The 25,645-nt window shown below is 35.9% G+C and overlaps 1 long non-coding RNA gene across 1 annotated transcript; it reads left to right on the top strand.

Moving 5' to 3' along the window:
• The first annotated feature begins 1,190 nt into the window (after positions 1 to 1,190).
• LOC143670651 (uncharacterized) lies at positions 1,191 to 19,687 on the top strand. Its single transcript, XR_013169421.1, has 3 exons — positions 1,191 to 1,245; positions 14,416 to 14,600; positions 19,423 to 19,687. It is a non-coding gene; the product is annotated as an uncharacterized LOC143670651 (long non-coding RNA).
• Positions 19,688 to 25,645: the final 5,958 nt, after the last annotated feature.

Below are 25,645 nucleotides of genomic sequence, written 5' to 3' on the forward strand. Positions count from 1 at the left end.
TGTGAGTGCTTTCCTTCAGAGTTTATCCATCAAATGACTTCAGAAAATATCTCAAGGGAAAGCTCAAAGCATGTTCTTTTCTGCACAGTTGTCTTGTTTGAGCATACATGCAGCTGTGGGAATTATCCCATATACACCAATAGGAATGCACCCTGTTCCCTAGGAAACAGTTTCCTCACATCCTGAGTATTGCATTGTATGTCCCACAGCCAGTTATCAGTTGTCCCAGGCAGCTATCACTTACACATCATTCTGTAAAAGAATTTTATCTTGCCAGAAGTTACCACATTGCCTTCAACCTGATTTTGGCAATGTGCACTTTCTCCATAATTGTATCAATTTACCTGTTTCCCTGTCTTAGCCAACTTATCTTTTGTCAGAGTGTCAGCTGTGAGAGGATGGGGGATAGTGGAATGAGAAGAAGCTAGAGTGTAGGTAAAGGCTTGATTATGAAATGACTTATAGAGCATATGAGGGAACTTTGCCCCCATTTGAGATCTCATTGAAGGGTTTACATCAGGAGAAGTCCATGATCAAATTATCCCTTTATAAAGATTGTAGGACGTAGTATGGAAGATGGATTGGGGTGGGAGGACAAGCTTTATGGAAGTCCTTAGAAGGAAGCAAGAATGTAAGGCTGTCCAAATTTTACTTACATGCCTAGATATTCTTTTTTTGTTTTCCAAATAAAAGAATAAGCTCTCATTCTCTTATTAATTTATTTTCCTATGATGACAATTCAAGGTCATGGAGCTCTAGCCTAAGGAAAAGAGAACAGATTTTGCATCCATTGTCTGACAATTTTGAAAAGGATGTATACTGTGCAGAAAAGACAAACAGCCTCTGTTAATTGCACAAACCAATAAACACACCTTTATTGCTAATTACCATTTTCTTTTTGTGTTACTGTTTGCCAAATGGCAAGGAAAGCTGAAGCACAGATGCTCATTAGCATCTTTCTTGATATTCTGATAATTCAGCACTGACAGTTTAATAGGCTTAGGATGCAACCCAAAGATTGTCACTACATTTGCTAGGCAGTATCTTTTCTCACCTTTTGAACCAAACAGCCTTCCAGATTTCTGAACATTTTACAAGAATATTTGTTCTTTGGAAACATTGTGTATCTTTTTGTAAGAAGAGCTCAAAACAAGCCTCCCCCATTCTTTAATTTACCTTCACAGTAAAATCTCTGAACAACAAGGAGGTTTTATGAACCTCATTCTGCATAAGGAGAAACTGGAGGTATGGTCAAATGTTGTTTAAACTTATTTGAAGCCTGTCTATATCTGAATATATAGAAAGAAAGCCCCTGAACTTTAAGTCTTAGGGATAGAAAATGTATTGAATGTGGGGCTTTATCTATTCATTGGTTAAATTTGTATGAAGAAATACTGAATGTGAGAGAATGAACACTTCTTGGATCCATCTTAAATGTCTGTTCTATTCCAGGGCTTTTACATATATTCGTCTTAGCAGAGAGATCTCAGAATAAGGTCAGGTTGTGCAGATTAGTGGGGCCCAAGCTTAAAACATTCATCCACACCTGCCTATGCATTTCTTAATGAATATGACTATTTATTGAGAATGGGAAAAGAAATCACAATGACTTACAAATCCTGTGCTGATAAAGACCACAAGCACAAAGTCCAGAAAAAATGTATAAATTAATTGACTGCCTGTCACATCTCTGAAATGCTTTTATCCCCTGTTTCTTTGGTCACAGGCTTTTGATTCCCTCTTCAAGTGACAATTATTTTATAGTATCATTTTCTAAAGAAAACAGAGAAATAACATTTAATCATTCCACAAGCATGGCTGATTGAATTTATAAATTGATATTTAAACTTTTTTTTAAGCTTCTGAACACAGTCATATCATATGCACTTTTAGGAAGGTTGTCAAGTTTGGAAAGTCTCTATTAAATTTCTTCTGAATATGTGCTAAAAGATTTCAAGAAAGGACATACTTTCTTGTGCAGTGATTAATCTTAAGTAACAATCATAGTTTTTATTTCTTTGTTGAAGTGGCATATTGTGATTTTTGTGCTCTTTAATCAATGACAGTATTTCCTGTCAAATCAACTTGAAATTGAAACATTTTTCAGGAAGTTTATATATTCAGTCCTCTTTGTTAGTTTAATGGTAGAAGCAACGAAAGGGATTTTTCAATATTTTTATTCAAAGTTTAGCCCTTCTTAATGAATTTCTGCATAAGTAATTGACTTAAAATATGAAATTTAATTTTTCATGTTACAATAATTTCAATGATTTTTATCATGTATTCTATAACAGCTTATAGTTCATTAATTATTTCTTTTCTTCTTTTTATGTTAAACGTTGTGAATTTACAGAACAAACATGCATAAAATGCAGTATTCCTGAATATCACCCCATCACCAACAACTAATATTGGTGTGGAACATTTGTTACTATTAATGATAGCACTTTTAAAAATAAAACTTGTTTTTAAACAGTAGTTGCCTTTGTTACAGTAGATGAACAAATATTGAAATGGCTTCTTTACATTAGGTGTTTTTCCTCACATAAATAGCTATTACTAAAACCTTGTATTAGTATCATATATTAATTAATAAAAGAGCATTATTATCATTGTACTGTTAGCCATAGTCTATCATCTGCAATAGGGTACACTGTGATGTATAGTCCTGTGTTTTATCTTTTAATTTTTATTCTAGTACTATATACATACTAAAGTTTCCTCTTTTAGCCACATTCACCTATACAGTTCAATGCTATTGATCACACAGTAATGTGATAACATCATCACCATCCATTTCCATACTTTTACCATTAACCTAAATAGAAATTCTATACAAATTATGCATCAACTCCCCATCCTCTAACCCAATGTGCCTCCTGGTAAAGTATAATCTAGATGGTAACTCTATGAGTTTGCTTACTATAATTAATTCTTAACAGTGAAATCATAAAATAGTTATCTTTCTCTTTCTGGTTTATTTTAATCAACATAATATCTTCAAGGCTTATCCATGTTATCACATGCATCAGGACTTCATTCTTTTTTACACCTAAATATTATTACATCATATGAATATACCACATTTTATTTATCCATTCATTGTTTGATGGACATGTGTTACTTCCACCTTTTGACAATCATAAATAATTTTGCTATGAACATTGGTGTGCAAATATATGGTTTCAATTCTTCTGGTTATATACCTAGTAACAAGATTGCTCATTCATACAGAATTCTAAACTTAGCTTCCTGAGGAGTTGGGAAACTCTTCCACAACATCTACAACATCTTATATTGCCACCAGGAATGGAAAAGTGTTCTTATTTCTACATATCATCTCTGACACTTCTCAATTCTTTCTTTACTGAATCCCATAACTTTCCATACATTGTATTTTTATTTTCATTTTTTTTTTTTGCGATATTTACTGATTTCTCTTGCAATTTCTCTTTGGCCCACATATTGTTCAAGATTGTGCTGTCTAACTTCCATATATTTGTGGATTTTCTGGTTCTCTGCCTACATTTATATCCAGCTGTGGCCAGAGAAGTGTGGTGTGTATTTTAAATCTTTTAAAAATTATTTAGAAATTTTGTGACCCAACATATGGTCTATCCTGGAGAACGACCCATGCTCACAGGAAAAGAATGTTTATCTTACTATTTTGGGGGGCATTGTTCTGTATATGTCTGTTAAGTCTAGTTCATTTATCATATTATTCACGTTCTCTTTTTCCTTATTGTTCTTCTTCCTAGATGTTCTATCTATTGATGATTCTATCCATCTATTGAACTTTCGCACTATTTTGTAGAGTTGTCTATTTCACCCTTCAGTATTGCCAGTGTTTGCATCACATATTTATTTTGGAGTACCTGAATAGGTGCATACATATTTAGGATTTTCATTTCTTCTTGGAACATTGCCCATTTTATTAATATATGCTGTCATCCATTGTCTCTCATTACAGCTTTTAACTTATAGTCTATTTGTGTAGTTATACCAACTCTTTTTTAGTTATTGTTTGCTCAAAATATCTTTTTCCAAACTCTCATTTTCAACTTATTTGTGTCTTTATGTCTAAGATGAGTCTCTTAAGAATCGTATACATTTGGGTCATGTTTTTTATCCATTTTCTTTTGATTGAGAAATTTAATCCATTTACATTCAATAATATTATAACTGCAAAGGCAGTAATTGCTTCAGCCATTTTGTCATTTCATTTTTATTTTTTTTAAATCTCCTGTCTTTATTGTTACATCATTTTCTGAATATTTGAACTTTTGTGATGTAACTGAGTTTTCCCTTCCATATTTCTATTTCTGCATGTTAATTTCTTTCTTTGTGGTTACACTGAGGTTTATGTTTAACATTTCACATCTATAACCTACTAATCTGCTTTTAGGATTGTCTTTTCATCTTTCGCATTTAATATTCTGATTAGTATAAGTTTCAGAGTAGGTCTATTAGGATTTATACTTTTTGGAGATTTTTGCTCTTCTTAGACATGTGTATTTATGTCTTTCATAAGAGTTGTGAAATTTTCAGTCATTATTTCTTCAAATATCCTTTCTACCCCTTTTACCTTTTCTTGTCTTTCAGAGACACCCATGACATTTATGCTTGTGTACTTCATGCTGTCATCTAAATCACTTAGCAACTTCTAAGTCTTTTACATTCCTTTTTTTATCTGTTCTTCTAACTGTATTATTTCAACTATCATGCCTTCTAATTCACTAATTCTTCTTCTACTTCTTCAAATCTGTTGTTATTGGTCTTTAGGGTATTTTTAACTCTATTATTGTGACTTTAACCCCAATAAGTTCTATTAAATTTCTTATTATACTTTCAAATTCTTCTTTATGCTCACACATTCTCTTATTAATATCCTTTTTCGTGCATATTTTCCTTCATCTCCTTGAAATGATTGAAGGGATTTGTTTGAACAAATTTGATTAGTTCTTTTAAATTCTGTCTACTCTGCAATTTCAATTTGTTCTCTTGACTCAGCTATAACTTCCTGTTTCTTAATGTGTCTTGAAGTTTTTTGTTGATGACTAGGCATCTGATTTACTTGATGTGTTAATTCTGGAGGTCAATTACTCCCTCTTGTTTATGGTATTATTTATTATTGGATTTTGTTAAGATTCTTCTTTGTTGCTTAGGCCAACTTATTCTAGACCTGTAGAATAGCACACGCTTACCTGATCAGATTTTCATGGCTAATTTCATTTTCTTCTTACCCTGGATATATGGTTGAATTTTAAGATTGCAATTTTATATAATTGTATCACATCAAGGAGAAAACTTTCTTTCCTGTGTTCATTCTCTTGGAATCTTGATTTGTTCTGTTTGTTTGTGCCAATCAGAAAGTATGTACTCCAGAAAAGCCATGTTTAATCTTGATTCAGTCTTATCAGGGCAACTGTTTCTTTTAATCCTGATTCAATAATGTAGATTGGAATATTTTAATTAGATTGTCTTCATGGAGATGTGACACATCCAATTTTGGGTGTTAACTTTTGATTAAATGGAGATGTGACTCTACCCATTCCAGGTGGGTCTTGATTAGTTAATTAGAATGCTTTTAAAGAGGAAAGATTTTAGAAAGAGAGCCAGAAATGACAGAGCCTACATAAATGACAGAAGCCTCAGAGCAACAAATACTTCACAGCAGAGCTTAGATGTGGGCACATGGAGAACAGAGGCACAGATGTTTGGAGATGCTTGGAGCCCAACAGATGCAACCATGAGATGTTAAGCAAGTGAGAGCTTGGTGAAAGCCAAGGAAAGGCAAGAGATGAAAGTCAGACCTGGAAAAGTAAAGTAAGGGGCACCCACAGGAAGAGAGGCTGAAAGCAACAGAACACAGGAGCATTAGCAGATGCCAACTACATGACTATTCAGCTGACAGAGGTATTCCTGACCCATCAGCCATCCTTGAGTGAAGGTAACCTCTTGTTAGTGCCTTAATTTGGGCACTTTCACTTCCTTAAAATTGTAAACTTGTAATTTATCAAATTTCCCTTTTTGAAAGCAATATCAGTTCTGATATATCACATTCAAGCAGTTTGCAAACTAGCTCATTGTTTCTGTGTTGTATTTTCTCCTTAGCAACTACAATTTTTAAAAATTCTTTTCCTCACTCACTGCCCCATTTTACTAAATTCTTTCAAATCTGGGAACCTCCACTCTTACAGCAGTTCAATTTAATTCCCCCTTTTACTTTGTGAGCCTCTCTACTTCTGATGCTTTCCCAGTAGGGCATCCCAACTGGGGTTCTCAGATAGGGTCAATCCAGAAAGTTGGGTCACTCCAGAAATGTCTGTCTTGCGTTTAGGTGGTTCAGTCAACAGAAACTGGACAGAGTGAGTGCTGCACTTTCCAGCCAAGGTTTTACTGCAAACTCTTTCCCTGTCCCCCGTCCCCTTTTCCTGAGGGGTACTGTTTTTTATACAGCACACTTCAGTTGCACATTTTCTGCTCTGGGTTTCTGTGAACTTGTGTTTTTGTCCCTAGATATGCATGGAGTTGTATTGCCACTGTACCTTGTGGGAAATGGGAGGGATCTGGGCCACTGTCTTGACAACTACCCAAGCTGTGTGGCATCAAATGAAGAAGAGAGTGGATTGGTGGGCAAGGGATGGAAGTTTCCTTTTTGGTATTTTCCTCTTCCTTCAATTCAACGTTTTTGGAGTATTTTTCCAGTCCCTACCATCCTCTAGAGTTCTAAACAAGTGAGATTTGTCTTTCCACGGGCTAAATCTCTGGGGAAGTTTTTTTCAAAGGATGTCTTGTGTCATCATTTTGATAATGCCACTCACTCCAATAAAGTTTTAATATCCAAAGTACATACAGAATCTTATTTTTTAAATTTCCATGTATCCCAAAGTTACTCACAAGGTTTATTTCACAAAATATGGTCAGATTCCTAAAGTTCAAGTCAAATTTTGTTGGCAAGATCATGTTTTCTCCTAAGGTTAATACTGTTTTGGCGCTGGCTTGCTGGCAATCCTTGGATTCTTTGGCTTTCCCAGCACATGGAGTAACTCACTTTTTTCTCTTCTAAGTTCCCACTAACAATAGTCTTTTAAGTTTTTTTGTATGCTGCATTGCAGGGTCACATTCCGTTATTTTTCCATGTGAATATCCCACTATAACAATAGCCTTTTAAATTTGAAAGAACATCCTGGCTGAAGAACATTAATGTCAAAACTTCATTTTCCATTTCCTGTTATTAATTTCCATTGAGGGGTGGGTAATAGTGGGTTTATGGGATGCAAGTACTTTTTGTAAGAGATAATCATCGATACAGCAATTGGTGTGCTCACCTTTTTTTTGTAAGAAGTGCCACTTATTTCTATAACTCCATCATCTGGGTAACATGAAAGTACATACCAATATACATTATGTCTATTCAGTGTAGGTATCTGTTCATAAGAATACCTCATAGGAACTAAAGTCGAGGCTTTATAAAAATATAACTATGCATATTTTGAAATGAATTCCATACTAAGTGATAAACAGTTTCCATAAGCAAGAATTAATGTTTTTATCATAAATATATAGAGCAAAATGCAAATATTATGCTGACAAAACATTATAAAGCACAGTTTACCTACAAAGCCCAGGAAAATAATTCAAGCAAGTTAGACAACTTTGTGTAAAGAGAGAATGGCAGAACCTGCCAAACTGGAGAACATAAGCCCACCTTAAATAGGGCAATCTCTATGCATCTAACACAGATTGTTGCCCATGGTAATGCAGATACACATATGCCACATATTTTTAGCTTTCAAAAGAAACTTGAAATTTGGATTTTAATTTCTATTTTAGAAATTGAAATCCAATTTCTATTTTAGATTTTTCTAAATCACTGGACATCTGTAAAACAATTGTGGCCTATTGACAAATTTGCAACCTCTGTTGTGAACATCCAACCTCTTCTCTATAGATATTAGTGGAAACAATTTTTTGAAGCAGGTAGTACAGTGTCTGCCACAGTTTGGGTCTGGATTATTATTTTCTTACATTGCCTTTGTTTGGTATTTTTATGTCCATATCCTAGGCCTATCCACATGGGTCACCACAAGCATGTCACTTCTCACATCAATGGATTAATATTTATGGTTAATAATAATCTGTAAATTTGTTTTTGCTCAAAGTTCAGGCTTTCATATTCAAAACTTTGCATTGTACTTTAAAGAAAATTAAGTGTATGTCTATTGCTTTAGTTATTTTCTTTTCTTTACTGCTGTTCAGTGTGATTAATACTGAAATCCTAGAAATACTGTGGCCTTAGAACAACAATAATGCCTGCTAATGGCATTATCAAAATAGTTTATGGAGCTGTAGCATGATGAATTTTAAAACTAACCTGAAATTAGGGAGGGAATGGAACATATTCCAGTTGTCTTACTTGGAAGTTTCTGTTATCAGAAGGCTTTACTCCTCTGGTTGCTTTTTGTTTGCCATTATTAACAGTTGAAATTAAAAACATGTAGATGACCTTACTCTTATGTGTAATTGTACCTACTATACAACTATCAGTTTTCTTGTTGTGTGTCTCTTCCACTATTCTTTGAGATTAGAAGGCAAGGACTACTTCTTATTCATTGCAATATGCTTAATAAGAAGCACAGTGCCAGATATATGTAAATGCTTACTAAATGTTTATTTAATTAATAAATAAAAACTGCCATTTTGTACATACATTTCCATCCCTTTCTCCAGTTAAATAACAGCTAGCAGATATTATACTTAAGTATTGAAATTATACCAAGCAGGATCCTTATATGTAGACCACATATCACCAATCCAAAAACATTTAGATATTTTGTTTTCATTATGCTAGAAATGAAATTTATGAAACTAGTGTCCAGAGCTCTGGTAGGCTAATCAATGGTCCACTAAGATGTCCACACTCTTACATGGTAAATGGAATTTGCAGACATGATTAAACTTATGGGGTTTGAGATGAAGAGATTATCTTGGAATATCAGGGTGGGACCAATCTAATCCTGAGCCTTTAAAATCAGAGAAGCTTTCCAAGATCTGATTAGAGAGAGAGAGAGAGAGATCTGAAGATGGGAACAGTGTGAAGAGATGCAATGTTGTTAGTTTCAATATGGAAGAAGGGGGTCATGAACAAGGGAATGTAGGATTCATCTAGAAGGAATATAGCCATCCTAACCCCTTAATTTTAGCTAACATTTTGACTTGTAGCCTACAGAATTATGTCTTTATTCTTTAAGCCACTAAGTTTGTGTCAATATATTTAAGCAGCAGTAAAAACTAATACAAGTGCAAATACAGTTGTCACATTAAGAAGGTTCTGGCCATAGACACATAATTAGATTGATATTTTCTTTTATTGAACATTTGTTAACTGTTAGACAAAAATAGTCCTTATGTTCTAGTAGGCCATAGCATATGACTTAATAGCAGGAGTGTTCAATATATTACTTTATAAGCATCCTGCTTATCTTTCACAGCCATTTCATAAAATCTGGTTATTAGCATGAAAAAATATGAATGCTGTTCATCATTATCCAGCTGACTGAAATACAAGCCCTTCAGATCATCCTGTTTACACTGGCATTTAAACTCCTCTGCAAAGTCCCTTAATAGGAACTCTAAGAAAAATTGCTGCATGGTGAGCCCATTATTTTTATTTTTAAATTTTTTTTATTTTGAAATATTTCAAACTTGCAGTACAGTTACAAAAATAATACAAACCCCATACAGAGAATTTCAACATACCTTTACCTCCCCCAGATTTACAGATCCACCAGTTTTAGCATTTTTCTGCATCTGCCATGTGCCAGTTTGAAACTGTTGTATACCCCTGAAAGCCATGATCTTTAATCCTGATTCAATATTTTTGGTGAGATCTTTTTGATTAAGTTGTTTCCATGGATATGGGACCTATGCAATTGTGGGTGAGAACTTTTGATTAGGTGTTTTCCATTGAGATGTCTCCACATATTCAAGATGGGTCCCTCTGTGGAGTCTTTTAAGAAGGAACCATTTTGGAAAAGGCTTCAGAGCCCACAGAGATTCAGATGTTTGGAGAACAGTTGCTTCAGAGCTGAAAGAGACACAGACATTTGAAGGTGCTTGGAGTTCTGGCAGATAGCAGATGCCTAGGCATGATGTTTGGAGATACAGAGCCTGGCAGATATCACCATTTGCCTTCCCATGAGATGGTAAGCAAACCAGAACCCAGAGTTGTGTCCTGGAGGAGGTAAGTGAAGGCCCACAGATGCTTAAAGAGAAAACCACTGGCATCAGATGCTGGAAGCAATAGAATCAGGAACAAAGGCCAGAAGATGCCAGCCACATGCTTTCCCATGTGACAGATATCAGCTTTTCTTGAGGTACCTTTATTCAAGGTATCATTCTCTACATGCCTTAGTTTGGACATTTTCTGATGGCCTTACAAGCCTGTAACTTAATAAATTCCCTTCTAAAAGCCATTCCATTTCTGGTATATTGCATTCCAGCAACATTTAAAACACCAAAACATTCCTTTCCTTCCTTCCTTCCTTCCTTCCTTCCTTCCTTCCTTCCTTTCTTTTTATCTGTTTTCTGAACATTGGAACATAGGTGGAAAGCATCATGTTCTTTGAACCCTTGAGTACTGAGATGCACATTCCTAAGAAAAAAGATACTCACTTTTGTAACCACCTTAAATGCAGTTATCAAGTTCAAGAAATATAACATTGATATAAAACTTACAATTTGTAATAGAATATTTTTCATTTCCCAATAATGTCTCTTTGAGCTTTTTATACTTCTTTGTTAGATCTTGTCCAGGAGTGTATATTGCATTTAATTATCATTGTTTCTTTAGTTACTTTATTGTTTAAAATTGTGGGAACATGTATGCAATATAAACTTTCCTATCTCAACCACTCTAATGCATACAATTCAATGAGATGCATAACATTCATTATATTAGGATGCCCTCACCACCATTCAATACTAGCAATTTCCAATCTCCCCAGACAGAAACCTTACAACCATTATGCATTAATCCCACACTCCCCCCTACACTCTATCTCTAGCAACCTGTACTCTAATTTCTGCCCTATGAGCTTGCGTATCTCTGATATTCTCTGTAGTTAACACAAGACTTGAATATAAAATCCTAAAATAATAACAATCTCGTGTGTTTTGATACCAACATAACTTCAATAGTATACACAAAATATATTTCCATACATCTCCATTCCCCTAACTTTATGTAGTTTTTGTCACAATTGCATGTTTATACATTGAGTCCAAACCCTGTGACTTATCATTACATTTTATGCATTTGCCTTTTAGTTCCTGTAAAAAGTATATATACAAACCACAAAGCTCAGCAGTACTTGTTTTTATATGTACCCATGTCATTACCCTCACTGGAGGTCTTTATTTCTTCATGAAACCTCAGTATTGCCTATTGTCATTTTCTTTCAACCTGAAGAACTCTTTTTAGCATCTGATGTAGGACCAGTTTAGTGGTGATGCACTCCCTCAGGTTTTCTTTATCTGGGAATATCTTTACCTCTCCTTCGCTTTTTTTTTTCACAAAGGCAGGCACCGGGAATCAAACCCAGGTCTCCAGCATGGCAGGCGAGAATTCTGCCACTGAGCCACCATGACCCACCCTATCCTTCATTTTTGAAAGACAGTTTTGCCAAATGTAAATTTCTTAGTTGGCTTTTTTTTTTTTTTTTTTTTTTTACTTTCAGCATTTTAAGTATGTCTTTCTACAGCCTTCTTGCTCTATGGTTTCTGAAGAGAAATCAGCACTTAATCTTACTGATGGTCTCTTATATGTGGCATGTAGCTTCTCTCTTTCAGCTTTCAGAATTCTCTCTTCTTTGGCATTCAACAGTTTGATTATACTATTCAATGGCAGGAATCTCTTTGGGTTTATCCTCCTTGGAATTCACTGTGAATTTTTGGATGTATTTATTCTGTTTTTCATTTAATTTGGTATGTTTCCAGCCATTATTTCTTTGAATATTCTTTCTGGCCCTTTTTCTCTTTCTTCTGATATTCACACAGATGCTTATACTGGTATGCTTGATGGTATCCCACAGGATCCTCAAACTGTGTTCACTTTTCTTCATCCTTTCTTCTTTCTGATTTTCAGACTGAATGATTTCAATTGTTTTGTCTTCAAGTACTTGGATTATTTCTTCTTCCAGGCCCAATCTGCTTATAATTCCCCTTTAGGGAATTTCTAACTTGTGTCACTGTGGTCTTCAGTTCTGTTTGTTTCTTTTCATAATTTTCAACTCTCTATTTACATTATTTTTGTGCTCAGCTTTTGTTTTCCTGATTTCCTTTAGTTCTTTTTCCTTGTTTTTCTTAACTCTTTGAGCATATTTAGACCATTTTTAAAAAGTTTTTTTCAGATATGTTCTATGTGTGGTCTTCCTTAATGATGGCTTTTAATACTCTAATGTTCTCCCTCACCTGGGCCATCACTTTCTCATTTTGCTGTATGTTTGGCAACACTTTTTGAGGCCTGTATATTTTGATATGTTAATGTGTTACCACTGGAATTTAGTCTTTGAAGCACCTATTCCTTAAGCTTGTATCTAGATACTGTTATGACAGAATTTTCCTTAATGCCCACCGCTAACAAGTTCTCTGTTTCCTTATTGATACTCTGTCAAGATGTTTTATCTGTTGATGAGAGTGGTGTATTGGAATCTCTAATTATAATTTTAGAGACATCTATTTGGCACTTCAGTTTTGCCAGTGTTTGCCTTCTGTACTTCAGGACACCATGGTTAGGTGCAGAAATATTTATGATTGTTGTTTCTTCTTGATGGATTGCCCCTTTTACTAATATATAATGCCTCTTTGTCTCACATAAGTTTTGCATTTAAGATACATTTTGTCCTATACTAATATACTATACTAATATAGCTTCCTCAGCTCTTTTTCAGTGATTGTGTGGAATATCTTTTTCCACCCTTCAGTTTGCAGCTATTTATGGTTTGGGGTCTAAGGTGAGTCTCTTGAGTCAGCATATAGATGGATCATCCTTTTTCATCCATTTTGCCAAATCTATGTCTTTTGCTTGGGGAGTTTAATCCATTGACATGCAGTGTTATTATTATAGGCCAGCATTAGTTTAGTCATTTTATACTTTGGTTTTTATATATCATATCTTTTGTGTCTTTCTTTATACAATTTTAGTTACCCTTACTGATAATCTTCATTTATTCACTCTACTCCAAGTATCTTTCACCTGTCTTTTCTTTTCAGCTTGCAGAACTCCATTTTTTGTTTCTTGAAGAAGAGGTCTCATGTTGACAAACCCTAAATTTCTGTATATCTGTGAATATTTTAAACTCTTCCTCAATTTTGAAAGACAGTTTGCTGGATAAAGAATTATTGGCTGGCAGTTTTTCTCTCAGTATCTTAAATGTAGCAGACTACTGCCACCTTGCCTCCATGGTTTCTGATGAGAAATCAGCATTTGGTCTTATTGATGATCCTTTGGATGTGACAAATCAATTTTCTCTTGCTGCTCTCAGAATTCTGTATCTTTGGCATTTGCATTCTGATTAGTATGTGTCTTCGAGTAGGTCTATTAGGATTTATTCTCTTTAGCATATGTTGCAAATCTTGGACATATATATTTAGTTCTTTCATAAAATTCAGGAAATTTTTGGTCATTATTTCCTCAAATATTTTTTCTTTCCTTTTTTCTTTTTCTTCTCCTTCTTGACATACATGATGCATATGTTAATGGGCATCTTTTGGGCATACAATTTCCTGAGACATTACTCAATTTTTTTCCATTCTTTTCTTTATCTGTTCTCTCTGTATGATTTCAGATGTCCTGTCTTCAAGTTCACTGATCTTTTCTTCTGTCTGCTCAGATCTGCTATTGTATGCCTCTACTTTATTTTCAATTCCTTCTCTTGTAACTTTCATGTTCACAATTTGTTATATTTCTTTTTATATTTTTGAATGTTTTCTTTTATGCTTACACAGTGTCTTTTAAATATTTTTCAATCTATTTAGGCATATCTTCCTTCATCTCCTTGTATTGATTTAGGCAATTTGTTTGAATATATTTGATTAGATGTTTCATATTCTGTGTCTACTCTGAAGTTTTAATTTGTTCCCTTGACTGAGCCATATTTTCCTGTTTCATAGTATGTCATAATTTTTTGGTGATGTTTAAGCATAAGATTATTTTGAAGAATTTACTCTGAAGTTCAGCAGTATCTTGAAGCCAAAACATTTCCTGCCCCTCTTTGTCTCATGTAACAGTTTTGCATTTAAAATTTATTTTGTCCAATATGAGTATAGCTAACACAGCTTTGTTTTGGTTACTGTTTCCATGCAACATTTTTTTCTATCCTTTCAGTTTACACCTATTTATGTCTCTTGCAGATGGCATGTTGAAGGATCATCCTTTTTAATCCATTCTGCCAAACCTTGGGCCCATGAAAGGAGTGAAGACCTGTTCCAAAGTTCCCTAGGGAGGAAGATCAGGAAGGACACCAGAAGTTTCTTTGATGATTCCTGAAGCTGCACTTTCTTGGTCTGCCCAGAAGATGCCAACATCATAGAACTAAGTAAGACCTGTGTCTTTTAATCTCTGTCAGCTCTGCCCCTATGAGAGGTACTGTTGAAACAATGATTAGCATCATATTTGTCCAGGGCAAGTTGAAACAGTAGCTCAAAGCCAGGACCCAACCATCGAATTTGCTAATCAAAAGCGATGAACAGTGCTCAGATAGGCCCATTCCTGTTCTTGGAGAGGAAGATTTTTATATCCTTTTCTTATAATGGCAGCTAGCCAGCAGCTGGATCCCTAGCTTTCCAACCATGAGAGAGGGGATGGGCACTGGCAGCCACTGCATAAGCGGATCAACTCTTTGTTCTTTACCATAGCTCATTAACCTCTTCTTCCTGTTCCTCCTTGGGTGCTGTAGACTGTTTCTCTGGACTCTAGAGCCCCAAAGTAGTTGTTTCAGACATTCTCTGTCTGTTTAGTATGTGCTTTGGAAGAGGGATTAAATCCTGGAGCTCATTACTCTGCCATTTTCCCCAGAAGTCTCCCATAGGCATTGTTCTTGATATTCCTTTCTTATGTTAGAGATAGGAGATAATTTATATTGTCCAATTTGTTTATCCTATTATGCTCTATAACCCCATAAAGGGTAATGTTTTATAATATTCTGTATTCTTATTTTGAGCCACTAAATAACCCTCTCACACATATTCACATACCATTTGACCATTAGTCCCCATTTAATTTAGTTAACATAGGGTCATTTGGATTTATTTTCCTGGCATAGGACATTCCAAGTTATATACATCTCTTGGCTTATGTACGCTAACATTCAGTAATTAATGTTTCCCTTTAAGATATTAAAAAGCACTAAATCTATAGCTTAAATGATAAAAGAACTGATACATATCAGGGTAGGATAATGGTGTCAGTAGTGGTGACTCATGTTATGCTTATTATATTCTGTGTTTAAAAATTGTATTGGGTCTTTGATTTGAGACTTTTAAAAATATATATTGCTAGTGGATACTAAAATTGTTCTATGAAATTTTTGTTCAGTTCCATCCTTTTATTTGTATAATACTATGGTAGAATGGCACAGGATAGACAGATGGACTATGACTAACATTGAGCCATTTGACAGAACATTCAGCAAAAATAGCCAGTCAGATTTTTGGAGATATGAAGGGTCTTTCAATATCCTTTGCATTTACTTAGGGATGACATAATCTTGAGTAAGAATGGTTTTGATCCCCAGAATAGAAAGAAGCTAGTACAAAGAGAATTTTGCTCAAGAGTAACCTGAAGTAAAAAAAAAAGACTATTGCAGCAAGCATTGTAGGAATTGGAAAGAAATATACAAAGAAATACAACCCAACAAGAAAAGAACAAACAATCCAATTATAAAATGGGCTAAATATGTGAATAGGCATTTTTCTGAAGAGCAGATACAGATGGCTCAAAACCGCATGAAGAGATGCTGATTTTCACTGGCTATAAGGGAAATGCAGATCAAGACTACAATGAGATACCACTCACACCTATAAGAATGGCTGCTATTAAGCAATTAAGAAGCTAAAAATGTTGGAGAGAATGTGTAGAAACTGGGACACTTATGCACTGCTAGTGGGAATCTAGAGTGGTGGTTATTATCTCTGGATTTTGAAAGGCTATTTTACATATTTAACCTGATATTTAGAGATAAGAATGAATGATATTAGAGATAAGAATGAAGAATTAACTTGGGGTTGGGCGGGCCACAGTGGCTCAGCAGGCAAGAATGCTTGCCTGCCATGCCAGAGGACCGGGTTCAATTTCCGGTGCCTGCCCATGTAAAAAAAAAAAAATTAACTTGGGGTTAAAGTAGTTCAGGACATAGGGATAAGGAAGACAGTGTCTATATTTTAGAACCACTCATGCTCTTTGAGACAAATCGAAGAAAGTTTTATTTGATCTGGAACTGAAATTTTCTATATTGCATAATCTAATTCAACCTATCTGTATAGTTCATTTGAACAATTGAAACACAGCATGCATAGAATAAGAAAGAGGTCCTTTAATATTGTATAGATTATTGCAATGCCTGGAAACATCTTAGAGTATATTAAGCAGATATTCAAAAAGTATTGGCAAAGTTTCCTGAGGAAGGGGAAAAAGAATATGGAACTATTGAATCTTACCATCAGGGAATCCCCTGATACTGTGTCAAACTTTAGGGACACCCAAATCAATAAGCCATGCCCTCAGTCATGAGCTTTACTCTTGGGAAGCTTATGTAGGTAACAGAGAAGCTCAGGCCACCTATAGGCATGCCTAAGAGTTACTTCTGGATGACCTCTGTTGTTGCTCAGATGTGGCCTCAGTGTCTCTAAGCCCAACTCTGTGAGTGAAATCATTGCCCTCCCCTGTATGACATCCAAGGGTCAAAGTCTCCCTGGTGACATGGGAGATGTCTCCCAGGGATGAATTCAGACCTGGCACCATGGGATCAGCAATTCCATCCTGATCAAAAGTGGAAAAGTAGTGTAATTAATAAAGTATCAGTGGCAGAGAAAGTTCAAATAGAGTCAAGAGGCTACTCTGGAGTTTGCTCTTACACAAGCTGCAGGTTAGGTAGACTTTGCTACCTATCATAACCTGCCAACCCCCAACTAGGACCACTCTATCCAATCCTAAAGAACATCTAGGGCAATATATAAGATTCCAGAAGGGTTCCACGCACTAGGGCAACTTTCCAGAAACCCACAAACTCCAGATCAGTCCCTGGTCCAGATAAGTCTGTACACCTAGCCCAGACTCTCCAGAACATCAGATAGTTCCATCACCCAATCCCATATTAGTGACAGACCTTTAAAATATCAAAAATTTATAATTGCCATAGCCCAAACAACCCTAAAGAGAGGTATGGAGAGATCAAAGGTGATGTTAGAATTATACAGTGAAGATAGGATTTAACAAATGAATATGAATGCTGAATCATTAAATTGATATCAATTTTAGTCTCCAGTATTTTAGAGCAACTAGAACAAAAACCTAAAATTGTGAAATTGTAACCCATATCAAAGTCTGATATATATTCTACAACTAATTGTAGTGCTGTGCTTTGAAATTTATAGATTTTTGTATATATATTATTTTTCTCAATCAAGAAGTTTGATTGTGATGATAAAAATTATTTAAGCCCTCTAGCCTCCTATATTCTGGTGCAGTTGGAAGGAAAAATATGAGAGGATCATGTAGTTGCCCATGACACGTTCTGGGATCTGTCCTGTAACCACTTTTTGAAAGGTCTGTCACTAAGAATTAACCCCAAGTTAATTCTTCATTCTTATCTCTAATATCATTCATTCTTATCTCTAAATATCAGGTTAAATATGTAAAATAGCCTTTCAAAATCCAGAGATAATAACCACCACTCTAGATTCCCACTAGCAGTGCATAAGTGTCCCAGTTTCTACACATTCTCTCCAACATTTTTAGCTTCTTAATTGCTTTTTTTATTTCTTTGATTTGTATATATGTTGTATTATACAGTAAAAAAAGTTAAAAGCAAATTTAAGGAGAGGGCTAGCAATGGTGGCTCAGTGGTAGAATTCTTGCCTAGCACACCAGAGGCTCGGGTTTGATTCCCTGGAACCTACCCATGCCAAAAACAATAGGGAAAGAATTTGGGGAATAAGGCAGAATAGGGAGTTGCAGGACATATTTGTTTTCCAAAAGCAACAAAGGAATAGAAAAAAAATGTCTGAAACGATGATTTGAGGCTCAGTATGCCAGGGAAGCACTGCATACAGGAAAGAGTGTGGCAGGGAAACTGAGAAGTTGCATCAACAAATCTGAGTGAATTGTGCCATTGGATTTGCCAGCGCCCATCCCCCACCATCAAAGCTAGCATCTTCAATACAGTCTGGCTTCTGCAGATGGAGAGAAAAATAGAAGCATTCCTCCCCAGGAACAATGGGTGGATCATGGCTGAGTGACAAGTGTGGCTTTTGGGCAGCAAGTTTGAAATGGTAGGTCCTGGCTCAGAATCATGGTTCTGACTGCCCTGGACAGTGTTCCTCTCAGAATTTTTTTCAACACCACTCCACCAGGGTTGGAGACCCCAAATAGCTAAAAGACTCTCTGCCAGTTTGAAAGGATGTGTGTATCCTACAAAAGCCATGTTTTAATCCTAATCAATCCTGAGAGAGCAACAGTTTCTTCTAATCCCTATTCAGTACTATGAGTTGGAAACTTGATTAGGTTATCTACATGGAGATGTGACTCAATAAATATGGATATTAAACTTGATTAGATGGAGACATGCCTCCACCCATTCTACATGGGTCTTAATTAGTTTACTGGAAGCCTATAAAAGAGAAAATATTAATCATATATATTTATGCATCTAATCAGGTGTCCTAAAATACATGAAGCAAATATTGGCAAAACTGAAGGGAGAAATAGATTTCTCCATAATAATAGTTTTGAAGAGGAGGGAGCATTCCCTACCTCATTCTATAAAGCTCTGCTGGTTTGAAAGTATTATATGCCCCAGAAAAGCCACACTTTAATCCTAATTCATATTGTAGAGACAGCTGTTTCTTCTAATCTTGATTCAGTATTGCTGGGTGGAAACTTTTGATTAGGTTATCTCAGTAGTGATGTGATGTGCCCAGTTGTGGGTGTAATCTTTTGATTACATGGAAATGTGACTGCACCCATGCCAGCTGGGTCTTTATTAGTTTACTAGAGACTTTAGAATGGGGAACATTTTGAAGAGAGCCAGAAACAAGAGAAACTACAGAAGCAATAGAAGCCTCAGAGCTGACAGAAATGTCAGAGCTGATCTGACATGTGGAGAACAGAGACACAAATTTTTGGTGATGCTTTGATCCCAGCAGATTTTGCCATGAGATGTTAAGCAAGCCTGAACCTGGAGAGAGCCAAGGGAAGCAAAGAGATGAAAGCTACCCCTAGAGAAGCAAAGTGAAGGGCACCTGACAAGAAGAGAGGTGAAAAGCATGAGCGCACAGGAGCAAGGTGATCAGCGGATGCCAGTCACATGACTTCCCAGCTGACAAGAGCTGTTCGAGAGAGTATCAGCTTTTCTTGAGTGAAGATGACCTCTTGTTAGTGCCTTAATTTGGATACTTTCACTTCCTTAGAAATGTAAGCTTGTAATTTATTAAATTCTCTTTTATAAAAGCATTCCATTTCTGATATACTACATTCTGGCAGCTTCTAAACTAACACAAAAGCCAATATTACAAGCCGATATTACACTAATACTAAAGCCAGATAATAATACTACAAAAAAGAAAGTTACAGACAAATTTCTTTAATGGATATAGATGAAAAAATCCTCAAAAATATTTTTAAACTAAACCAGCAAACATATCAAAAGAACCTACACCCTGATCAAGTGGGTTCTATCCCAGTTATACAAAGGTGGTTCAACACAAGAAAATCAAATAAATGTAATACCATATCAACAAATCAAAGGGAAACCACATGACCCTCTCAATTGACACAGAAATGACAGTTGATAAAATCCAGCATCCTGTCTTGATAAAAATATTTTAAAATAAAGGAATAGAAGGATGCTTCATGAACATGACTAAGGCCATAAAAAAATCCACCAAAAACATTTTAGTCAACGGTGAAAGAATGAAAGGATTCCCCCTAAGAGCTGGAGGAAGATAAGGATTGCCTTGTTAGTATTTATCTTGGCCTAGCTAGATTAGGATTTACTATATTTGGATTATGTTGTGATTCTTGAACACATATAGTTACTCTCTATATAAGAGTTAGGAAACTTTCAGCCATTATTTCCTCAAGTATTCTTTCTGCCCTTTCCCATTCTCTACTTCTTCTACTATTCCCTTTATGTGCTTTCTGTTATCATTCGAATCCCTGGGTCTCCACTCAATTTTTCCCATTCTTTTCTATGTCTGTTTTTTCTGTCTGTAGATTTCAACTGTCCTGCCTTCTGGGTCACTGATCCTTTCTCCTGCTTTTCAAATATATTGTCATATGGCTGTTGTGTATTTTTATTCTCTTCTACTGTGTCTGTCATTCCCATGATTTCTGTTATGTTTCTTTTTATATTTTCAAATTCTTCATACCCACATGATGTCTTCTTAATATCCTTTATCTCTTTACACTCATTTTCTTTCATCCCCTTTAATTAAGTTAGGAGATTTGTTTGAATATCTTTGAATAATTGTTCCAAATTCTGTCTCCTCATTAGTTTTAATTTGTTTCATTGACTGAGCCATATCTTCCTGTCTCTTGTATGGCTTGTAATATTTTACTGGTGTCTTGGCATCTTATTATCTTGATGAGTTTTTTCTAGAGGTCAGTTTTTCTCTCTTGTTTAGAGTTTTCTTGTTGATTGTCTTTGTGCTAATTTTCTTCTTGGACACTTGGCTCAACTTATTCCAGATGTGTAGATAGCTTGTGCTTGAGTGATCTGTTTTTTTCCAGTTCTTATTCATCTTATTCTTGCCCTGGATATACACTACAATTTTTGAGATTGCACGATTTGTTCATTAGTTTGAACCTCAGGAGAAAGTTTCATTTACCTTGTTCTTTCTTTGGGAATGTTTATCTGTTCTGTTGGCTTTAATTTTCCTCTTTATTTTTCCTTAAAACTTCTTTTTTGTCTCTAGTTGCTCTTAGCTGGAGGAAAAATTCTGGGAGAATGGTCATCCTGGAGACGACTTCCCCAAATCAGTATTTCTATATCAAAACAAAGTCAAGAACCCACACACAGGATGTAGAGCAGTACCCAAGGAGGAGTACTGATTTGAGGAGGAGACCCCAAAAGACACCAAACTTCTCTTTGATGGTTCCCCAAATCTGTGCTTTCCTAACCTGCCCAGGAGATGTTTCTCTTCCAGTAAATTTCCCTGAAGTCTTAAGGTGGTAATGTGCCTTTATGTTTCAACCTACAACACATCAGCCAGTGGCATGGTTGAAACAAAGACTGCCAGCCACTTTGCTTGATGCCAGTTGAATCCGTATCTCACATCTCAGACCCAGCGATCTGCATTTGCTAATCAAAAGCCTCAAATGATAATGGGTCATGCCCCCCACCTATTTTGGGGGAAATAGCTGCCTTTAAGCAAACTGTTCCCCACAGCCTGTTGATGGCACTGTATCATTAAATCACCACCCCTCTTCCCCTTCGGGGTCATTGTTGAAACAGAGGCTGTTGGCAACTTTTGTTCTAGGGGTTTTTAACTATAGTGTCCTCAGAGCCAAGATGCAGGTGATCCAAATTCATTAATAAAACTCCAGGATCATTACTTGGCAATGTCCCACCCCCGTCATTCCTAGTGAAGAGTTGCTCTTCAGAAAACTGTTCCCCACAGTCTCAAGAAGGGTCTTTGTCTCTAAGTCACCCCTGTTTCCTCCCTTGCTGGCTGCTTTTCTTGGCTTGAGTGGGTTGAAATCATAGCTATCCTAAGAACCAGGGCCCAGTGATCTGAATTCACTAAATGAAAGCTGAGATCAATACCTGGCAGTGCCCCTATGCTGTTCTTTGGGAAGATGACTTTTATTTCCAGCCAGGGACAGGATTCTGAGGCAACCTACAATGAGAGTGGGGGACGGTCACCAGCCTCAGTGTGAAGAAATCTCTCAGCTATTTATCACATTTTATCAGTCTCCCCCTTCTGTTCTTTTCCCTGTATTGTGAACAGATACTGGTCTCCAGAGTCCCTAAATAGTTGTTTCAGACAGTTCCAGGGTATTTACTAGCTTCCCCACAGGATGAACTGATTCCTGGAGCTCCCTTTTCTGCCATCTAAATCAGAAACTCATCCTTTTGTATATATAAGATCATTTCTTAAAGGCTTTGTTAAATGTGTCTGCATTCTCATCTTAATCATGGTATTTTCTGGATGTTTATCCATTTTCTTTGGATGGACCATCATCTTCTGATTTCTTTGTCTTTTACTCTTTTGTTGATACTGTACATTGCAATATTTTAAAATATTAACTGTGAGATTTATTTCATGACATGTCTGTTTCTTGATTTTGTAGCCAACTAGTATTAAGAGATTTCCTTGAGCCTCAGCCTTTCTATCAGCAATTTCTTTCCAAGGTAAATGCAATATTCAGGGTATTCGTCTTTCTGGACCTCAGTCTTGTCCTGAGATTTTGTTTGTTACATATTTAGGAGTTCTCCTGTCTACAGGAGCTGATTACCCTTTTTTCCCCTGGAGACAGCCCTCCATCTACCGCGTGTTTGAGTGTGGCAGGCCTTCATTCTAGGCTTTCCGCCTCTATAGTTTGTACTCCATTTTTGTTGTATCATGTTTCTTTTTCCTGGAGTGCAAATTCTGGGAGGACTGTCACCCCAGAGAGGCCTTTCCCAAGTCAGTCCTTCCCAGCCAAACAGGGACCCACAAATAGGTTGCAGACCAATTTCAAATTTCCCTGGATAGAAGATCAGGAAGGGTGCCAAGAACCTCTCCTATGACTCCTCAAGGCTGAGCTTTCCTGGCCTGAATAGCAAATGCAGTGCTTCAACTGTCACCTGTAGCCACAAGGAAGTACAAGCATCTTTAAATGTCCAACACTGCTGATCCTGTTTGAGGAGGGTTAAAGCAGTGGCTGCTGCTGCCTCTCTCTTGGCAGACAGGAACAATTAGTGGCCTGAGAGCCAGGCCCCCAGTGATCCAAATCTGATCATTAAAAGCCAAGCTCAGAGTGGGCCATGGCGACTCAGCAAGCAGAGTTCTTGCCTGCCATACCAGAGACCCAGGTTTGTTTTCCAGTGCCTGACCATTAAAAAAATAAAGCCATGCTCAGTGTTCAGGAATGCTGTTCAACCCCATGCTCCCCACACCTGTCCTTTAGGAATAGGATTTTCACGTCACCTTTTGTCATCAGCAAGCTTTACAAGGCCTGGTTACAAACTGGCCTGCTGAGAATGAGGGATGGTCACCAGTAGCTGCTATATGGAGACAGCCATGTATTGTTCTTTACTGTAATTTATCACCCTCTTCCTTTCCTCTTCCTTGGACGTTGTACAGTATTCTTCTGGCATCCAGAGTTTTGAAATAGTTGTTTCAGGCAGTTCCTGCCTATTTAATAATTTTCTTTGCTTAGAGGGCTGAGTCTTAGAGCTCTGTACACCACCATCTTCCTACAAGCCTCATGTCATGCTTTCTGAAAATCTGTACCTTTTCACTGAAGAGGCTAATTCATTTATATTTAAAGTAACTACTGATCATGCAGGACTTTCTTCTGTCATTCTGTTATTTCTTCTTTGTAACTTTTATACTATTTTTGACCTTTAATATTTCCTTGGTACTGACACAAAGATGGTAATTTAGAACAATGGAACCGATTTGAGATCTCAGATTCAACCCACATGTTTATGGCCAACTGATGTCTTTTTTTTTCATGGGTAGGCACCAGGAATTGAACTCGGGCCTTAGTCATGGCAAGCAAGAATTCTAAATGCTCAGCCACCGTGGCCCACCCTTGGTCAACTGATTTTTGACAAGATATCAAAGACCACTCAATTGGGAAAAAACAGTCTTTTCTACAAAAGGTGCTGGAAAAACTGGACTTCTATTTGAAAAATAAAAAGAAGGACCCATACCTCACACCATATACATAAAGCAAACCAACGTGAATGAAAGACCTAAATATAAGAGATAGAACTATCAAACTCCTTTTTGAAAATGTAGGGAAGCATCATCACAATCTTGTGTTAGGTAATGGTTTCTTAGTAAGACTTTACACTAAAAGCAATTACACCAAAGAAAAGATAGCTAAATGGGACCTAATGAAAAAAATATTCACACCTCAAAGAACTTTATCATGCATGTGAAAAGACAAACTACACATGGGAGAAAATATTTGGAAACCACATATCTGATAACAATTTAATATCAAGAATGCATAAAGAAATCTATTATTGCTTAATTTAATATTTGATTTTTTGTGTGTTGTACCATTTTGAATACCCTATCATTTCTTTCTGGATACATTTTTAAGATATTTTCTTTGTAGTTACCATTGGGTTAAATTTCAATGTCTTAAATATACACCAATCATGTTTGATTTGATACAAAACTAGCTTCAATAACACAAATATTCACTATTCCTTTACTCCTTTGTGCCCTGACCTTTCTGTTATACTTGTTACAAATTATATTTTTATTTATTTTATGCCCCAATCTATAGATTTATATTTACTTTTTTATTCATTTGAATTTTTCAACCTGTAAAACTAAGTAGTGGGATTACAAAAAAATAAAATATAACAATACTGGCATTTATAATTACAGACTCAATTACCTGTCCTAGAGGTTTTATTTCTATATGAATTTTTAATTCATTGTGTAGTGTTCTTTACTTTCATTCTGTAAAACTTACTTTAGCATTGTTTGTGGGCTAGGTCTTGGGTTGACAAACTCCTTCACCTATTATCAGGAATATGTTAACGTCTTTTATTTTTAAAAGAAAGTCTCACTGGATATAAATCCTTGTTTGAAAATTGTTTTCTTTCAGCATTTTAAATATTTCTTACCATTGCCTTTTTGCTTCCAAGTTTTCTGATGAGAAATCGGCACTTACTCTTACTGGGATTTCTTTGAACATATCTCATTTCTTTTCACCTGCAGCTTTCAGAACTCTCTCCTTTTCCTTGGAAAATTGGAAAATTTGATTCTTTGTGTCTCGGCTTGGTTCTCGTTGAGTTTTTCCTGCTTCAGGTTCATTGGGCTTCTTGAATTTGCATATTCATATCTTTTGTTATATTTAGGAGGTTTTCTACAATTATTTCTTTGAATATTCTTTCTGTCCCTTTCTTCTCTTTCTGGGACTTCCATAATGCATATATTGGTATGTTTGATGATGCCTCACACGTCTCTTAGGTTCTGTTTACTCTTTGTTTTCTTTCTACTCCTTAGTCTGAATCATTTCAGTTGTCTAACCTTCAGATTCAATGATTCCTTTTTTTGACACCTCCAGTCTGCTGCTGAAGCTCTGTAGGGTATTTTTCATTTCAATTATTGGGTTCTTCACCTCCAGTATTTGTTTGGTTCCTATTCAAAATGTCGAAGAGATTCTGATATTATTCATTCATTGTTTACCTCA

The sequence above is a fragment of the Tamandua tetradactyla genome, chromosome X (assembly GCF_023851605.1).
Source record: "Tamandua tetradactyla isolate mTamTet1 chromosome X, mTamTet1.pri, whole genome shotgun sequence".
Taxonomy (NCBI): Eukaryota; Metazoa; Chordata; class Mammalia; order Pilosa; family Myrmecophagidae; genus Tamandua; species Tamandua tetradactyla.